Source organism: Schistocerca cancellata, chromosome 2, assembly GCF_023864275.1.
Source record: "Schistocerca cancellata isolate TAMUIC-IGC-003103 chromosome 2, iqSchCanc2.1, whole genome shotgun sequence".
Classification (NCBI taxonomy): domain Eukaryota; kingdom Metazoa; phylum Arthropoda; class Insecta; order Orthoptera; family Acrididae; genus Schistocerca; species Schistocerca cancellata.
The window spans coordinates 886,457,190-886,472,708 of record NC_064627.1 but is presented as its reverse complement, the minus strand read 5'-3'; positions in this window follow the sequence as shown (position 1 = coordinate 886,472,708).

Here is a 15,519-nt window from a genome sequence, read left to right as displayed (position 1 = left end):
AATGATTTGCTTTGCAGATCATTCACACAAGGTTGGCGCGGCTGGCGACACCTACAACGTGCTTACATGAGGAAACCTTCCAACCGATTTCTCATACTCAAACAGCAGTTGACCGGTGTTGCCTGGTGAAACGTTGTTGTGATGCCCAGTGTGCGGAGAAGAAATGCGTACCATCACGTTTCTGACTTTGGTAAAAATCGGATTGTAGCCTATCGCCATTGCGGTTTATCGTATCGCGACATTGCTGCTCGCGTTGGTCGAGATCCAATGACTGTTCGCAGAATATGGAATCGGTGGGTTCAGGAGGGTAATACGGAACGCCGTGCTGGATCCCAACGGCCTCGTATCACTAGAAGTCTGATGACAGGCATCTTACCCGCATGGCTGTAACGGATCGTGCAGCCACGTCTCGATCCCTGAGTCAAAGGATGGGGACGTTTGCAAGACCACCATCAGTTCGACGACGTTTGCAGCAGCAGGGACTATCAGCTCAGAGATCGTGGGTGCGGTCACCCTTGACGCTGCATCACAGGCAGGACCGCCTACGATGGTGCACTCAACTACGAACCTGGGTGCACGAATGGCAAAACGTCATTTTTTCGGATGAATTCAGGTTCTGTTTACAGCATCATGATGGTCGCATCCGTGTTTGGCGACATCGCGGTGAACGCACATTGGAAGCGTGTATTCGTCATCGCCATACTGGCTTATCATCCGGCGTGATGGTTTGCGGTGCCATTGGTTACACGTCTCGGTCAGCTCTTGTTCGCACTGACGGCAGTGTGAACAGTGGACGTTACATTTCAGATGTGTTACGACCCGTGGCTCTACCCTTCATTCGATACCTTCGAAACCCTAAATTTCAGTAGGATAATGCACGACCGCATGTTGCAGGTCCTGTACGGGCCTTTCTGCGTACAGAAAATGTTTGACTGCTGCCCTGGCCAGCACATTCTCCAGATTTCTCACCAACTGAAATGTATAGTTAATGGTGATCGAGCAACTGACTCGTCACAATACGCTAGTCACTACTCTTGATGAAATGTGGTATCGTGTTGAAGCTGCATGGGCAGCTTCAGTACGTGGTGTAGCCTCCAAGGGCAGGAACGCAGGCGCTGACTGTGGCACCCAGCAGATCTTACACATGGTGAAAACTGTCCTGGAATACGTTATGCCACCTCTGCTCAACCTGTTCACATAGTGCAGTTGTTGGTTGACGAGTTGCACGACTGTCTTCTCATTCCTTCATATCACACACGTCTTCCGTTGGAGACAAGTCTAGAGGTCGTGCTGGCACAGAAATTACTGTATGTCTTGCAGAGTACGTTGTATCACGAGAAGTGTGTGGGCGAACACCATAATGTAGGAACAACACATCATCTTGCTTTTGCAAGAACGTCAAAAGAACGCGTCTAACAACATTCTGCAGGTACCAATCGCTGGTTAGCGTCCCCTCCAGAAACACTAAAGATGGACGGGAGTTTTAGCTTATCATGCCGTGGATCTGAGTTGATAGTGGTGCGATTTGGGCAAATGTACTCTGTGGGACAGCACTCACCAGGTTACTTAAGTGCAGGCAGAATCTGCTTTCATCGCTGAAGACCAAGTGGTGCTCTGACGGCTCCTATCTACCCTTGCTTGTTGTGGCAGGAGTGGAACATGGGCTACAAGTGTGCGTACCCGTAGTCCCAAGGCTATTAACCGGTTCGCAACGATTAGTGTTGTCAAGTCTTGGCTCACAGGCCCTCCTATCTGTACAGTGGTTGTTGTACTATCCTCCACCGCTGCCCTTACAATACGACGATTATGGTAGGCTTCTGTGTTGAGTGTACGTTCAGAACCTTGCCCATGAGTATGAGGTTGTTCACATGACCACTGATACCAACATCGATGCACAATTGATGCAGCACGTACAGCTTGTTGGCCCATTCTCATGAAGGACTACCCCGCCTCTCGGAAACCCGCAGTTCGACCCCTTTCGAACTCTCTCCGATGGCTGTGTGAAACACGAGGGACTATCTGTGGCATGGTTGTCTGCTTCCTTCACGCGTTTGCACCACAGTGAGACTTCTGGCTAGGAGCATTTTCTTTTAAGTGGTAGGCACATATGGTGCTCTAGTAGTTATGCCTCTACACAATCCGTTGGCGGATGATTCAAACCATTATCAGTACATCTACTATCACCAAGGTGGCACATATCTTCATTGGATTAAATTCAGCGTCGTCTTTCCAGGTAACCATTTCTCTCTGGCACTGTAAAATCACACGTATTCTCACTATACAGATATGTTAAAAGATATGTTCGCACTTGGTAATAGGATAATATGAATATTTCTTTATGAAGATAAGTCTTCAGTTGCATTTACACTTAATAAGGTAGGTTTGTGAGGCTCAAGGGACCAGACTACAATGGCAATCGGTCCTGCATTTACAACTTGTGCTGCATGGCTACTGCAGCTGCGTTTGTGATGTAAAAGCATTTTCGTACAACGGTCCATTTCTATGTCGGTTATACGTCTCTTAAATGTTTGAAGCTTTCTTCAGTGATAAATTCAATGCCAAAGTTACCCTGAACAGTTCATATGTATAAACACAGTCCAGTCACGTTAATGTTACCACGATCTTTGTTCGACGCCAACCACAACCACTCACAGAGGAAGCACTACCGATTAGGGTACATAATTCGTGTCAGGGGGACACGTATTACAGTAAAGTTGTTATCGTTTTGCGGAAATTGAGCGATTTATTTGACTTCCAAAACGGTATGACCACTGGTTTTCGGGCCAGGAATGGAAGCAACAGTTACGTTTGTATATCGTTCCCCTGCCGCCTTGCTTAAAATATAACACGCACGACAAAACGGCGCTATCCAAATCCGGCGCAAAGGCAACTGTGTTGCACCACGAGTAGTAGATGAAAGGGGTGAGCTACAGGAGCGACAATGTGAATATGGGTAAATAGACATTCAACCGTAGGGAAATTGACAGCCCAAATAAACCATAGGGCTACAGACAGTATTTCCTCAATGACTGTTCAGGGAGAATTAGGACACACAGGTCTCTACCCCAGGCGCCTTGTCGAATCCTCCATAATAACTGCTGTTCAGGCTGCTGTTCAGGCCTGAAATTGCACCGCAATACCGCAATTGGGTGTCCACTCAGTGGAAGCAGAAGTGTTTTCAGATGAATTGCGTTTTATGTTATATCGGCATGAAACGTCTGAACGAAACATACTGCAACAACCATCGGAAAGGCCCCAACTGGAAGAGGGAGCGGTATGGTCTGGGGAATGTTTTCGTCATTCTGAAAGGCTGAATGGTTCAACACCAGTTTGTATTTATCCTTTGGGACCATGCAGTTGGTTTATCCTCGACAGGATGACATTTACCAGCAGCACAACGCAACGTGTCACACAGCTGGTAGTCAACGGCTCGAAGAGCAACACAATGAGTTTACCGTACTAGCGTGGCCACCAAGCTTCCTTGATTTAAGCTGAATCGGATACGTGTGGGACCACCTCGATCAGGCTGTTTGCGTCATGGATCATCAATCGAGAAACCTAGCGCAGTTGGCCCCGACACCGAGGTCGGCATGGCTCAAGATCCCTGTCGGTACCTTCCAGGACCTCACTGTTGTCCTCCTGCACATCTCACTGTTGTCGGCACTTCTGAAGGTGGATATTTAGGCTTTTGACAGGTCAAATTTAATGTGCCTGGACACTGTAGGTACTGACTAAGAAGAAAAATGAAGGACACAGAAGGGGAGGAAGAAACAAAGTAAAACCTCACGAATTGAGAGGGTATGTGATTTCACTTCAGTGATTTAAATATCGTGCCAAATTTACCAAGAACTTGGCAGTGTGTAAACATGGTTCATGATGACACTGTGCTCTCACTGATCTGGATGCGTCCACTCATTCAGTTGAGGAGTATGTCTTAAAGCTGTTGCATCTTTTCTGAAGGCAAGATGGCCATCAGCTGTTGAAACTCGTCCTTGATACGCTGGCAACGGGATGGACTGGAGGGATGGAGTTGACGTCAGACCTGGTCCCACATATGTTCTATTGGGAACAGAACTGGTGATCTTGCTCACCACGAGAGTGCCTCAACAACAGACAGACGTGCTATGTTTGAACTAGTATTGTTCAAATGTTCAAATGACTGTGAGCACTATGGGACTTAACATCTAAGGTCATCAGTCCCCTAGAACGTAGAGGTACTTAAACCTATATAACCTAAGGGCATCACACACATCCATGCCCGAGGCTGGATTCGAACCTGCAACCGTAGCGGTCACGCGGTTCCAGACTGAAGCTCCTAGAACGGCTCGGCCACTGTGGCTGGCTGAACTAGTACTGTCATGGTGAAAAACGGCACCTCAATACTGTCGCATCAGAGGTAGCATGTGGTTCGCAGAATGTTCTTGACCTTTGTGCAGTCACAGTTCTCCCAGTAACTACCAGCCGTGACCTGACGTCATACGCGATTGGCTCTACACCAAAACGTCAGGAATATAACGCTCAGCCTCTCCAAAAAATTGAAAGTATGGTAGCCCGCCGCAAGCTTCCACCATACCCGTCGGCAATGGTCATCCGGAATAGTACAAAACATGATTCATCGCTGAACCCAACGTCACGCCATATGCCAGTCAACAAAGGCCTGTCACGGCACCAGTCTAACTGCTGCTGTTTGTGTTGTGCTGTTAACGGCATTCTACGCCTGGGGCACCTGGTCCAACTGCTCTTAGTCTCCTACCAACGATGCGATATGACACAGAATTTTTCAAGTAGTACATTGTTTATTCTCTGATGGCTAATGTGAAGGAGGGGCTGCGAAATAATTGGAGCAAAATATAGTGATCCATTCTTGTGGTGGTCATACGTGGTCCACCAGATCTTGACGACGAGGTGCATGTCTTCACGTTCCAAGGCACTACACCATCTGGTCACTATCACACACAAACGCTGCAAAGTTATCGATATTCCACGACTGGAGTATCCCGCCTCTTGAACAACAGTCACGCCTCTTTCACGTCCTGTGAGGTCCTGATAACACAGTTTTATGCAAAGGAAGGAAGGGAGCTGAGAATTTAACATCACGTCATCAACGTGGCCACAGATGGAGGAAAAGCTTGCGTTACAAAAGGACGGAGAGGAAATCGCCCGTGCGCCTTTCAAAGTAATCATCCTGGTGTTCGCCTTGAGTGGTTTAGCGAAATCAAAGAAAACCAAATCGTGTTCGTTGGGCAGGAATTTGAACCATCGCCCTCCCGAATGCGAGTCCAGTAGGTTAACTGCTGGGACTGTGGTCGCTGTGATTCACACGAGTATGCACGACCTCGGTGTCTTTAACAGTGATCATCCAGTACCTGATGCTGTTCACGCCCCTTATATACCCTACATCTACATCTGCAGCATACCCCGTGAGCCTCCCCCTGCGGGTTCGGGGGTTAGAATAGGCCCGCGGTATTCCTGCCTGTCGTAAGAGGCGACTAAAAGGAGTCTCACATGTTTCGGCCTTATGTGAAGGTCCCCTCTCGGGTTTGACCTCCATCTTTCTAAATTATTCCGAAGAGCGAGCCAATTGGGGAAGGGCGCCTTACATGGTGCACTGTATCCGTCGTGCATTGAGACCTTTAGCCGGCCTTTTCGTCGTTGCAATGGTGTCCTGCTCGTTTTCCATCTCTTGGGCGAGGATACGTCCCTGGGTACGATTACCACGCTGCACTCTGCAGTGTTGCTTTTAACTGCAACGACGACCTTGGACTTTCTTGCTCCTAAGATCCAGCACGGTCGCCAGTCCGTTGTGGTGGGGCCGCCATGTACCCTGTTGGTTGTAGCCCCCTGACAACACAGGGATCGCTCTACTGATGCCTGCGCCGTTAACTCCCCACGTATGCCAAGGAGTAGATGCCTATCCTCCTGGAGTATCGGGACTCCCGGCAACGGCCATCCTGCCAGGTGGCCTTTGCTGTGGCTGAGTGGCGCCCGTGGGGTGGGCCCTTGGTCGGAGTAGGTGGCATCAGGGCGGATGACCCGCAATGAAGCGTGGTACATCATCTCTCGCTGGTGGCCAGCCGCCAGCAGTCTCTAAGCGTTCTCAGGCTCACTTTAACGCTCAGAAGTACGATCTGAAAACGTTCCCCTCCCTGGCCTCACCGTGGGAGGAACGTAAATCTCAGGATGGCAGTAGCAGCTATTCGCCCCGATTCTTAGTTTGTACGAGAGCTGAGGGGGAGTCTTTTCTCTCCACAAAGCCTCAGTTCTTCGTCGAGCATTTGGAGGACAAGTTTGGGGAGGTGGAGGGCTTGTCCAAAATGCGCTCTGGATCGGTCCTGATACAAACGGCATCTTCTGCCCAGTCACGATGGATACTTGTTTGTGACAGGTTGGGGGATGTTGCTGTTATGATCTCACCGCATAAGAGTTTAAATATGGTCCAGGGAGTTATTTACCACAATGACCTTCTTTTGCAGTCTGCTGACGAGCTGCGCGCCAACTTAGAGCGCAAAGGTGTACATTTCGTCCAGCGCGTTCATCGGGGTCCGAAGGAAAATCAGATAGCTACCGGTGCCTTCATCTTGGCCTTCGAGGGTGATACGTTACCAGAAAAGGTCAAGGTGATGGTCTACCGATGTGACGTTAGGCCCTATATTCCTCCCCTGATGCGGTGCTACAAGTGCTGGAAGTTAGGCCATATGTCTTCCCGCTGCACTTCCAGCCTCACATGTCGAGATTCCAGACGCCCATCTCATCCCGATACTCCATGTGCCCCGCCTCCCATCTGTGTCAACTGCGGGGAGCACCATTCACCTTGCTCGCCAGACTGCAGAATCTTCCATAAAGAACGCAAAATCATGGAATAAGAGGCCCTGGACCGACTGACTTATACTGAGGCCAAAAGGAAATACGACCGATTACATCCCGTGAGAATGACATCTTCCTACGCCGCTGCTACAACACCTGTGCTCGCCCCATCAGTTTCGCGACTTTCAGCCGGATCGATGAATGGTACAACTCCTCCTGCCCCCTTGCCAATGGGGGGTTCTACCCACCGGTTTGCTCCTGTGCCACCTACCTCAGGAGCAACACCATCCCCCCCATCAGGGATGTCCGTCCATGCTTCTAAGCCGGAGAAGTGTCCATCTTCTTCAGCTTCTCGCGCTCGCAAGGGGTCCCTTGGGTCCCTTCCTTCCCAGGTTTCCACCAGTGGGAAGGCTGACGACCGACAGTGGCGTAAGTGCCCAAAATCAGCTGGTCGAAGGGCTTCCCGATCCTCCTCAGTCCCGGAGACTGATTCGGTGAAGCCCTCCCAGCCAGTTAAACCCAAGGAGCAGCGTGAGAAATCCAAGAAGAAGAGCTCTAAGAACAAGGAACTCGCGGTGGTAGCCACCCCACCACAACCTTCCAGCTCTGCATCTGAGGACGAGGTGGAGCTTCTGGCGTCCGCTGAGGACCTCGATCTCGCCGATCCTTCAGACGGCATGGAAAGCACTGGCACAGGTGCTCAATCGGAGGCAGCAGGTGACCCAGCGGCGTAATCTGCCTTCCCAGTCCCGTCACGCCTTTCTCAGACATGGACAAAACCATCCTCCAGTGGAAATGCAGCGTTTTCTTCCAACATCTAGCTGAGCTCCGCCAACTTATCAGCCTTCACCCTTTCTTCTGCATTGCACTTCAGGAAACCTAGTTTCCAGCAATGTGAACTCCCGCACTCCGTGGCTATCGGGGTTATTATAAAAACCGGGTAGCTTATGAAAGGGTGTCTGGTGGCGTCTGCATCTATGTCCTTAACTCTTCCCGCAGCGAGTCTGTCCCTCTCCATACAGCTTTAGAGGCTGTCGCTGTTCGGGTGTGGACGCCACAGGCTGTTACATCTACATCTACATCTACATCTATACTCCGCGAGCCACCTTACGGTGTGTGGCGGAGGGTACTTATTGTACCACTATCTGATCCCCCCTTCCCTGTTCCATTCACGAATTGTGCGTGGGAAGAACGACTGCTTGTAAGTCTCCGTATTTGCTCTAATTTCTCGGATCTTTTCGTTGTGATCATTACGCGAGATATATGTGGGCGGTAGTAATATGTTGCCCATCTCTTCCCGGAATGTGCTCTCTCGTAATTTCGATAATAAACCTCTCCGTATTGCGTAACGCCTTTCTTGAAGTGTCCGCCACTGGAGCTTGTTCAGCATCTCCGTAACGCTCTCGCGCTGACTAAATGCCCCATGACGAATCGCGCTGCTTTTCGCTGGATCATGTCTATCTCTTCTATTAATCCAACCTGGTAAGGGTCCCATACTGATGAGCAATACTCAAGAATCGGACGAACAAGCGTTTTGTAAGCTACTTCTTTCGTCGATGAGTCACATTTTCTTAGAATTCTTCCCATGAATCTCAACCTGGCGCCTGCTTTTCCCACTATTTGTTTTATGTGATCATTCCACTTCAGATCGCTCCGGATAGTAACTCCTAAGTATTTTACGGTCGTTACCGCTTCCAATTATTTACCACCTATGGCATAATCGTACTAGAATGGATTTCTGCCCCTATGTATGCGCATTATATTACATTTATCTACGTTTAGGGAAAGCTGCCAGCTGTCGCACCATGCATTAATCCTCTGCAGGTCTTCCTGGAGTACGTACGAGTCTTCTGATGTTGCTACTTTCTTGTAGACAACCGTGTCATCTGCAAATAGCCTCACGGAGCTACCGATGTTGTCAACTAAGTCATTTATGTATATTGTAAACAATAAAGGTCCTATCACGCTTCCTTGCGGTACTCCCGAAATTACCTCTACATCTGCAGATTTTGAACCGTTAAGAATGACATGTTGTGTTCTTTCTTCTAGGAAATCCTGAATCCAATCACAAACCTGGTCCGATATTCCGTAAGCTCGTATTTTTTTCACTAAACGTAAGTGCGGAACCGTATCAAATGCCTTCCTGAAGTCCAGGAATACGGCATCAATCTGCTCGCCAGTGTCTACGGCACTGTGAATTTCTTGGGCAAATAGGGCGAGCTGAGTTTCACATGATCTCTGTTTGCGGAATCCATGTTGGTTATGACGAAGGAGATTTGTATTATCTAAGAACGTCATAATACGAGAACACAAAACATGTTCCATTATTCTACAACAGATTGACGTAAGCGAAATAGGCCTATAATTATTCGCATCTGATTTATGACCCTTCTTGAAAATGGGAACGACCTGCGCTTTCTTCCAGTCGCTAGGTACTTCACGTTCTTCCAGCGATCTACGATAAATTGCTGATAGAAAGGGGGCAAGTTCTTTAGCATAATCACTGTAGAATCTTAAGGGTATCTCGTCTGGTCCGGATGCTTTTCCGCTACTAAGTGATAGCAGTTGTTTTTCAATTCCGATATCGTTTATTTCAATATTTTCCATTTTGGCGTCCGTGCGACGGCTGAAGTCAGGGACCGTGTTACGATTTTCCGCAGTGAAACAGTTTCGGAACACTGAATTCAGTATTTCTGCCTTTCTTCGGTCGTCCTCTGTTTCGGTGCCATCGTGGTCAACGAGTGACTGAATAGGGGATTTAGATCCGCTTACCGATTTTACATATGACCAAAACTTTTTAGGGTTCTTGTTTAGATTCTTTGCCAATGTTTTATGTTCGAATTCGTTGAATGCTTCTCTCATTGCTCTCTTTACGCTCTTTTTCGCTTCGTTCAGCTTTTCCTTATCAGCTATGATTCGACTACTCTTAAACCTATGATGAAGCTTTCTTTGTTTCCGTAGTACCTTTCGTACATGATTGTTATACCACGGTGGATCTTTCCCCTCGCTTTGGACCTTAGTCGGTACGAACTTATCTAAGGCGTACTGGACGATGTTTCTGAATTTTTTCCATTTTTGTTCCACATCCTCTTCCTCAGAAATGAACGTTTGATGGTGGTCACTCAGATATTCTGCGATTTGTGCCCTATCACTCTTGTTAAGCAAATATATTTTCCTTCCTTTCTTGGCATTTCTTATTACACTTGTAGTCATTGATGCAACCACTGACTTATGATCACTGATACCCTCTTCTACATTCACGGAGTCGAAAAGTTCTGGTCTATTTGTTGCTATGAGGTCTAAAACGTTAGCTTCACGAGTTGGTTCTCTAACTATCTGCTCGAAGTAATTCTCGGACAAGGCAGTCAGGATAATGTCACAAGAGTCTCTGTCCCTCGCTCCAGTTCTGATTGTGTGACTGTCCCATTCTATACCTGGTAGATTGAAGTCTCCCCCTATTACAATAGTATGATCACGAAACTTCTTCACGACGTTCTGCAGGTTCTCTCTGAGGCGCTCAACTACTACGGTTGCTGATGCAGGTGGTCTATAGAAGCATCCGACTATCATATCTGACCCACCTTTGATACTTAGCTTAACCCAGATTATTTCACATTCGCATTCGCTAATAACTTCACTGGATATTATTGAATTCTTTACTGCTATAAATACTCCTCCACCATTGGCGTTTATCCTATCCTTGCGGTATATATTCCATTCTGTGTCTAGGATTTCGTTACTGTTCACTTCCGGTTTTAACCAACTTTCCGTTCCTAATACTATATGCGCACTATTTCCTTCAATAAGAGATACTAATTCAGGAACCTTGCCCTGGATATTCCTGCAGTTTACCAATATTACGTTAACTTTTCCTGTTTTTGGTCTCTGAGGACGGACGTTCTTTATCAACGATGATAATGTCCTCTCTGGTAAGCCGTCAAGTATTTTATCGTTTCGCCCAAGGGGGGGTCCCTCTAACCTAAAAAACCCCCGTGTGCACGCCACACGTACTCTGCTACCCTAGTAGCTGCTTCCGGTGTGTAGTGCACGCCTGACCTGTCTAGGGGGGCCCTACAGTTCTCCACCCAATAACGGAGGTCGATGAATTTGCAACCATTATAGTCGCAGAGTCGTCTGAGCCTCTGGTTTAGACCCTCCACACGGCTCCAAACCAGAGGACCGCGATCGACTCTGGGCACTATGCTGCAGATATTAAGCTCAGCTTGCACTCCGCGTGCGATGCTGGTTGTCTTCACCAAGTCAGCCAGCCGCCGGAAGGAACCAAGGATGGCCTCAGAACCCAAGCGGCAGGCGTCATTCGTTCCGACATGTGCTACTATCTGCAGCCGGTCACACCCAGTGCGTTCAATAGCTGCCGGAAGGGCCTCCTCCACATTACAGACGAGACCCCCCGGCAGGCACACCGAGTGCACACTGGCATTCTTCCCCGACCTACCCGCTATTTTCCTGAGGGGCTCCATAACCCGCCTAACGTTCGAGCTCCCTATAACTAATAGGCCCGCCCTCTGTGACTGTCGGGACCTTGCCGGAGAATTGGCCACTGGCCCAACAGGCGAGGCATCCTGTGGTGGCTCGGAAACGATGTCATCACCACTAGGAAGCACCCCGTACCTGTTGGAAAGGGGTAAGGCAGCTGCCACGCGGCCAGATCCCATCTTCGCCTTTCGGCCAGGCACGCGCGAGCCCACCACTGTCCGCCATTCACCCTGGAGTGATGGCTGACCGGTAAGATGCTCACTGCCGGAAGACGCAGCGACATCAGGGGTTCCATGTGATTCCAAGGCCACCGAAGTAGGCATAGGTCTCAACACAGTTGCCCCAACGCCACTACGAGCCGACGCCTGCGCCTCGAGCTCGATGAGCCTAACAGACAAAGCCTCCACCTGCCCCCGAAGAGTGGCCAATTCTCCTTGCGTCCGCTCACAACAACCACAGTCCCTACACATGACTATGTTTACCCTACCCTATACGGTGACAAATTCCCAAGATAATCTTCTGATGAGCTACTCTGATAATCAAGAAACACTCACTGAAATACGAGACGCGAAAACTACGCTAGGTTTTCCCAGAAAAACTATTTAAAAGCTAAGCGCAGCAAATAAGTACAAAAACGCTTTATACAAACAGTACTCGCTGCTGCTGGTGCTCTCGCTCTGGCTGTCACAAGACAACTGCTGATTCAAGTGACTAGTGGCTAACAGCCGCGAAACAAACAAAGACGGTTTAGGGCGCTTTCTGTTCTAAACGATCAAGAAAACACTAAGAAATCTAACACGAAAACTACGTAAAGTTTTATCAAGAACTGTTAGTTACTATGCAGAGCAGATAAACACAAATAGAATCCCTTCCTTAGTGGAAGGTCGTAAACAAAATGCAAAATAAACGCTTTATACAAACAGTACTCGCTGCTGCTGGTGCTCTGGCTGTCACAAGACTGTCTGCAGTCTTTACCTTCCACCAGAGGGTGATGTCGCACAGCATGTCCTGGCTGCGCTGATAGCCCAATTGCCGCCACCTTTATTGTTACTGGGCGACTTTAACGCCCATAACCCTCTGTGGGGTGGGTCTGTGGCAACAGGTCGAGGCGCCACTATTGAGTATTTATTGGCGCAGCTCGATCTCTCGATCTTAAATGATGGTGCCTCCACACACTTCAGTGTGGCGCATGGCACAAACTCCGCCATTGACCTATCGATCTGTAGCCCTAGCCTCTTACCGTCTGTCCAATGGGGTGTGCATGACGACCTGTGTGGTAGTGACCATTTTCCAATCTTTCTGTCACTGCCACGGCACCACTCTTCTGGGCGCCCCAGGAGATGGGCTATGAATAAGGCTGACTGGGACTGGTTTTCCTGCACTGCCGCTATTGAGCCTCTCTCTCGTGATGACATTGATGCAGTGGTTCAATCGGTCACCACCGGCATCGTTACTGCCGCCGAATCTGCCATTCCCCGTTCTTCTGGGTCCCCTCGGCGGAGGGCTGTGCCTTGGTGGTCGCCTGAGATCGCTGAAGCGATTAAAGATCGAGGGCGGGCGCTCCAGCGTCACAAGCGACATCCCTCTATAGACCACCTTATCGCCTTCAAACGGCTGCGTGTGCGGGCCCGCCTCCTTATACGCCAAGGCAAGAAGGAGTGCTGGGAGCGGTATGTGTCCACCATTGGCCTCCATGTCACTCCATTGCAGGTCTGAGCCAAGATTAGACTCGTCTACGGCTATCGGAGCCCTGCCAGCGTCCCTGCGCTCTCACTGAAGGAGCAGTTTGTACTGACTCCGACGTCATTGCAAACCGCTTAGCAGAGCATTTTGCTATGAGTTCCGCTTCTGCGAATTACCCCCAGGCCTTCCGCTCCATTAAAGAGCGGATGGAACGTCGGAGCCTTTCGTTTTGCACCCACCACCCAGAATCCTATAATGCTCCATTCAGTGAGTGGGAATTTCGCAGTGCCCTAGCCGCTTGCCCTGATACCGCTCCTGGGCCGGATGACATCCACTGTCAGATGCTGAAACACCTTTCAGTGGACTGCCAGCGACCCCTCCTAGACCTTTACAACCGTCTTTGGGTCGAGGGGGAGTTTCCGTCGCAGTGGCGGGAAAGCATTGTCATTCCCGTTTTGCAACCAGGAAAGAACCCTCTGGAGGTGGACAGCTACCGTCCCATTAACCTCACCAACGTTCTTGGCAAGTTGCTTGAACGGATGGTGAGCCGGCACTTGAATTGGGTACTGGGGCCTTCTGGCTCCGTCTCAAGGTGGGTTCCGTAAAGGCCGCTCCGTCACTGACAATCTGGTGAGCCTGGAGTCGGCCATCCGTACTGCCTTTGCCCGCCGTCAGCACCTGGTCGCTGTCTTTTTCGACATGCGGAAGGCGTACGATACAACATGGCGTTATCACATCCTTTCTACACTTCATGGATGGGGTCTTCGGGGCCCTCTGCTGATCTTTATCCGCAATTTCCTGTCGTATCGTACCTTTCGCGTGCAAGTCGCAGCCTCATATACTTCCTCCCACGTCCAGGAGAACGGCGTGCCACAGGGTTCAGTTTTAAGTGTCTGCCTGTTTTTAATAGCCATTAACGGGCTCGTTGTGGCCGTGGGAAATTCCGTCTCCGCTTCCCTGTATGCTGACGACTTCTACCTTTACTACAACTTTACTGGCATTGCAGCTGTTGAACGTCAGCTACAGGGCGCTATCCGCAAGGCACAGTCTTGGGCTGTAGCGCATGGTTTTCAGTTTTCGGCTCCCAAGACCCACGTCATGCATTTCTGCTGGCGCCGAACAGTTCATCCTGAGCCACAGCTTTATCTTGCCGATGAACTCCTTGCTGTGGTGGAGATCCACAGGGTTTTGGGTGTAGTTTTCGATGTCCGGCTGACTTGTCTGCCTCATATTCGGCACCTTAAACAGGCGTGTTGGCGGCATCTCAATGCTCTGCCATGCTTGAGCCACACCCGCTGGGGCGCCGACTGATTTACCCTATTACAGCTCTACCAGGCGTTAATCCAGTCTCGTCTGGATTATGGGAGCCTGGCTTATGGCTCAGCATCCCCATCTGCGTTGCGGGTGCTGGACCCCATTCTCCACAGCGGGATATGCCTTGCCACTGGTGCTTTCCGTACCAGCCCTGTAGACAGCATACTAGTGGAGGCAGGTGTCCCTCCACTGCGGTTACAACGCCAACAATTAATGGCTGCTTATGCTGCCCATGTTTTTAGCTTGCCCAGGCATCCAAATTACCGTGTCCTGTTCCCGCAGTCAGTTGTCCATCTGCCAGAACGTCGGCCCTGGTCGGGTTGTCCGATCACTGTCCGCGTCAAAGAGCTTCTCTCCGGGATTAGGGTTTTCACTGTTCCACCTCCTTTCCAGGCCCCTTTGTGTACACCCCCATGGTGTGTTCCTCGCCCTTGCCTTCGGCTCGACTTGGCACAGGGCCCAAAGGACTCAGTCCTCCAGAGGCCTTCCGCCGCCGCTTTTATTCCGTCCTGGCCACGTATCAGGGCTCTGGCATTGTTTACACTGACGGTTCGATGGTTGCTGGTAATGTCGGGTATGCGCTAAATCTAGGGGACCATTCTGAACAACGTTCCTTGCCGGATGGCTGCATCGTTTACACTGCTGAGCTGGTTGCCATCTTTCGTGCCCTAGAGTATATCCGCTCTTGCTCAGGTGAGTCCTTCATTATCTGTAGCGATTCCCTGAGCGGTTTACGAGCTCTCGACCAGTGTTTTCCTCGTTCTCGTCTGGTGATGTCTATCCATGAGTCCCTGCATACTCTTGTGCGTTGCAGCCGCTCTGTGGTCTTTGTGTGGACCCCCGGTCATGTCGGTATCCCGGGCAATGAACATGTTGACCGCCTGGCGAAAGAGGCCACGAGACAACCGTCTCTGGATGTTGGCCTCCCAGAGAATGATTTGCGGGCAGTCCTCCGCTGAAAAGTTTTTGCCCTTTGGGACGCTGAATGGCGCGATCGGATCACGCTGATAACCTCCATGCCATTATGGAGACGACGACTGTGTGGCGGTCCTCCATGCGAGCCAACTGCAGGGACTCAGTCGTCCTTTGTTGGCTCCGCATTGGCCACTCCCGGCTGACACACAGTTATTTACTGCGCCGGGAGGACCCTCCTGTATGTCGCTGTGGGGCGGCTTTAACAGTGGCCCACATTTTGTTGGCCTGCCCCCTTTTAGCTGTGGT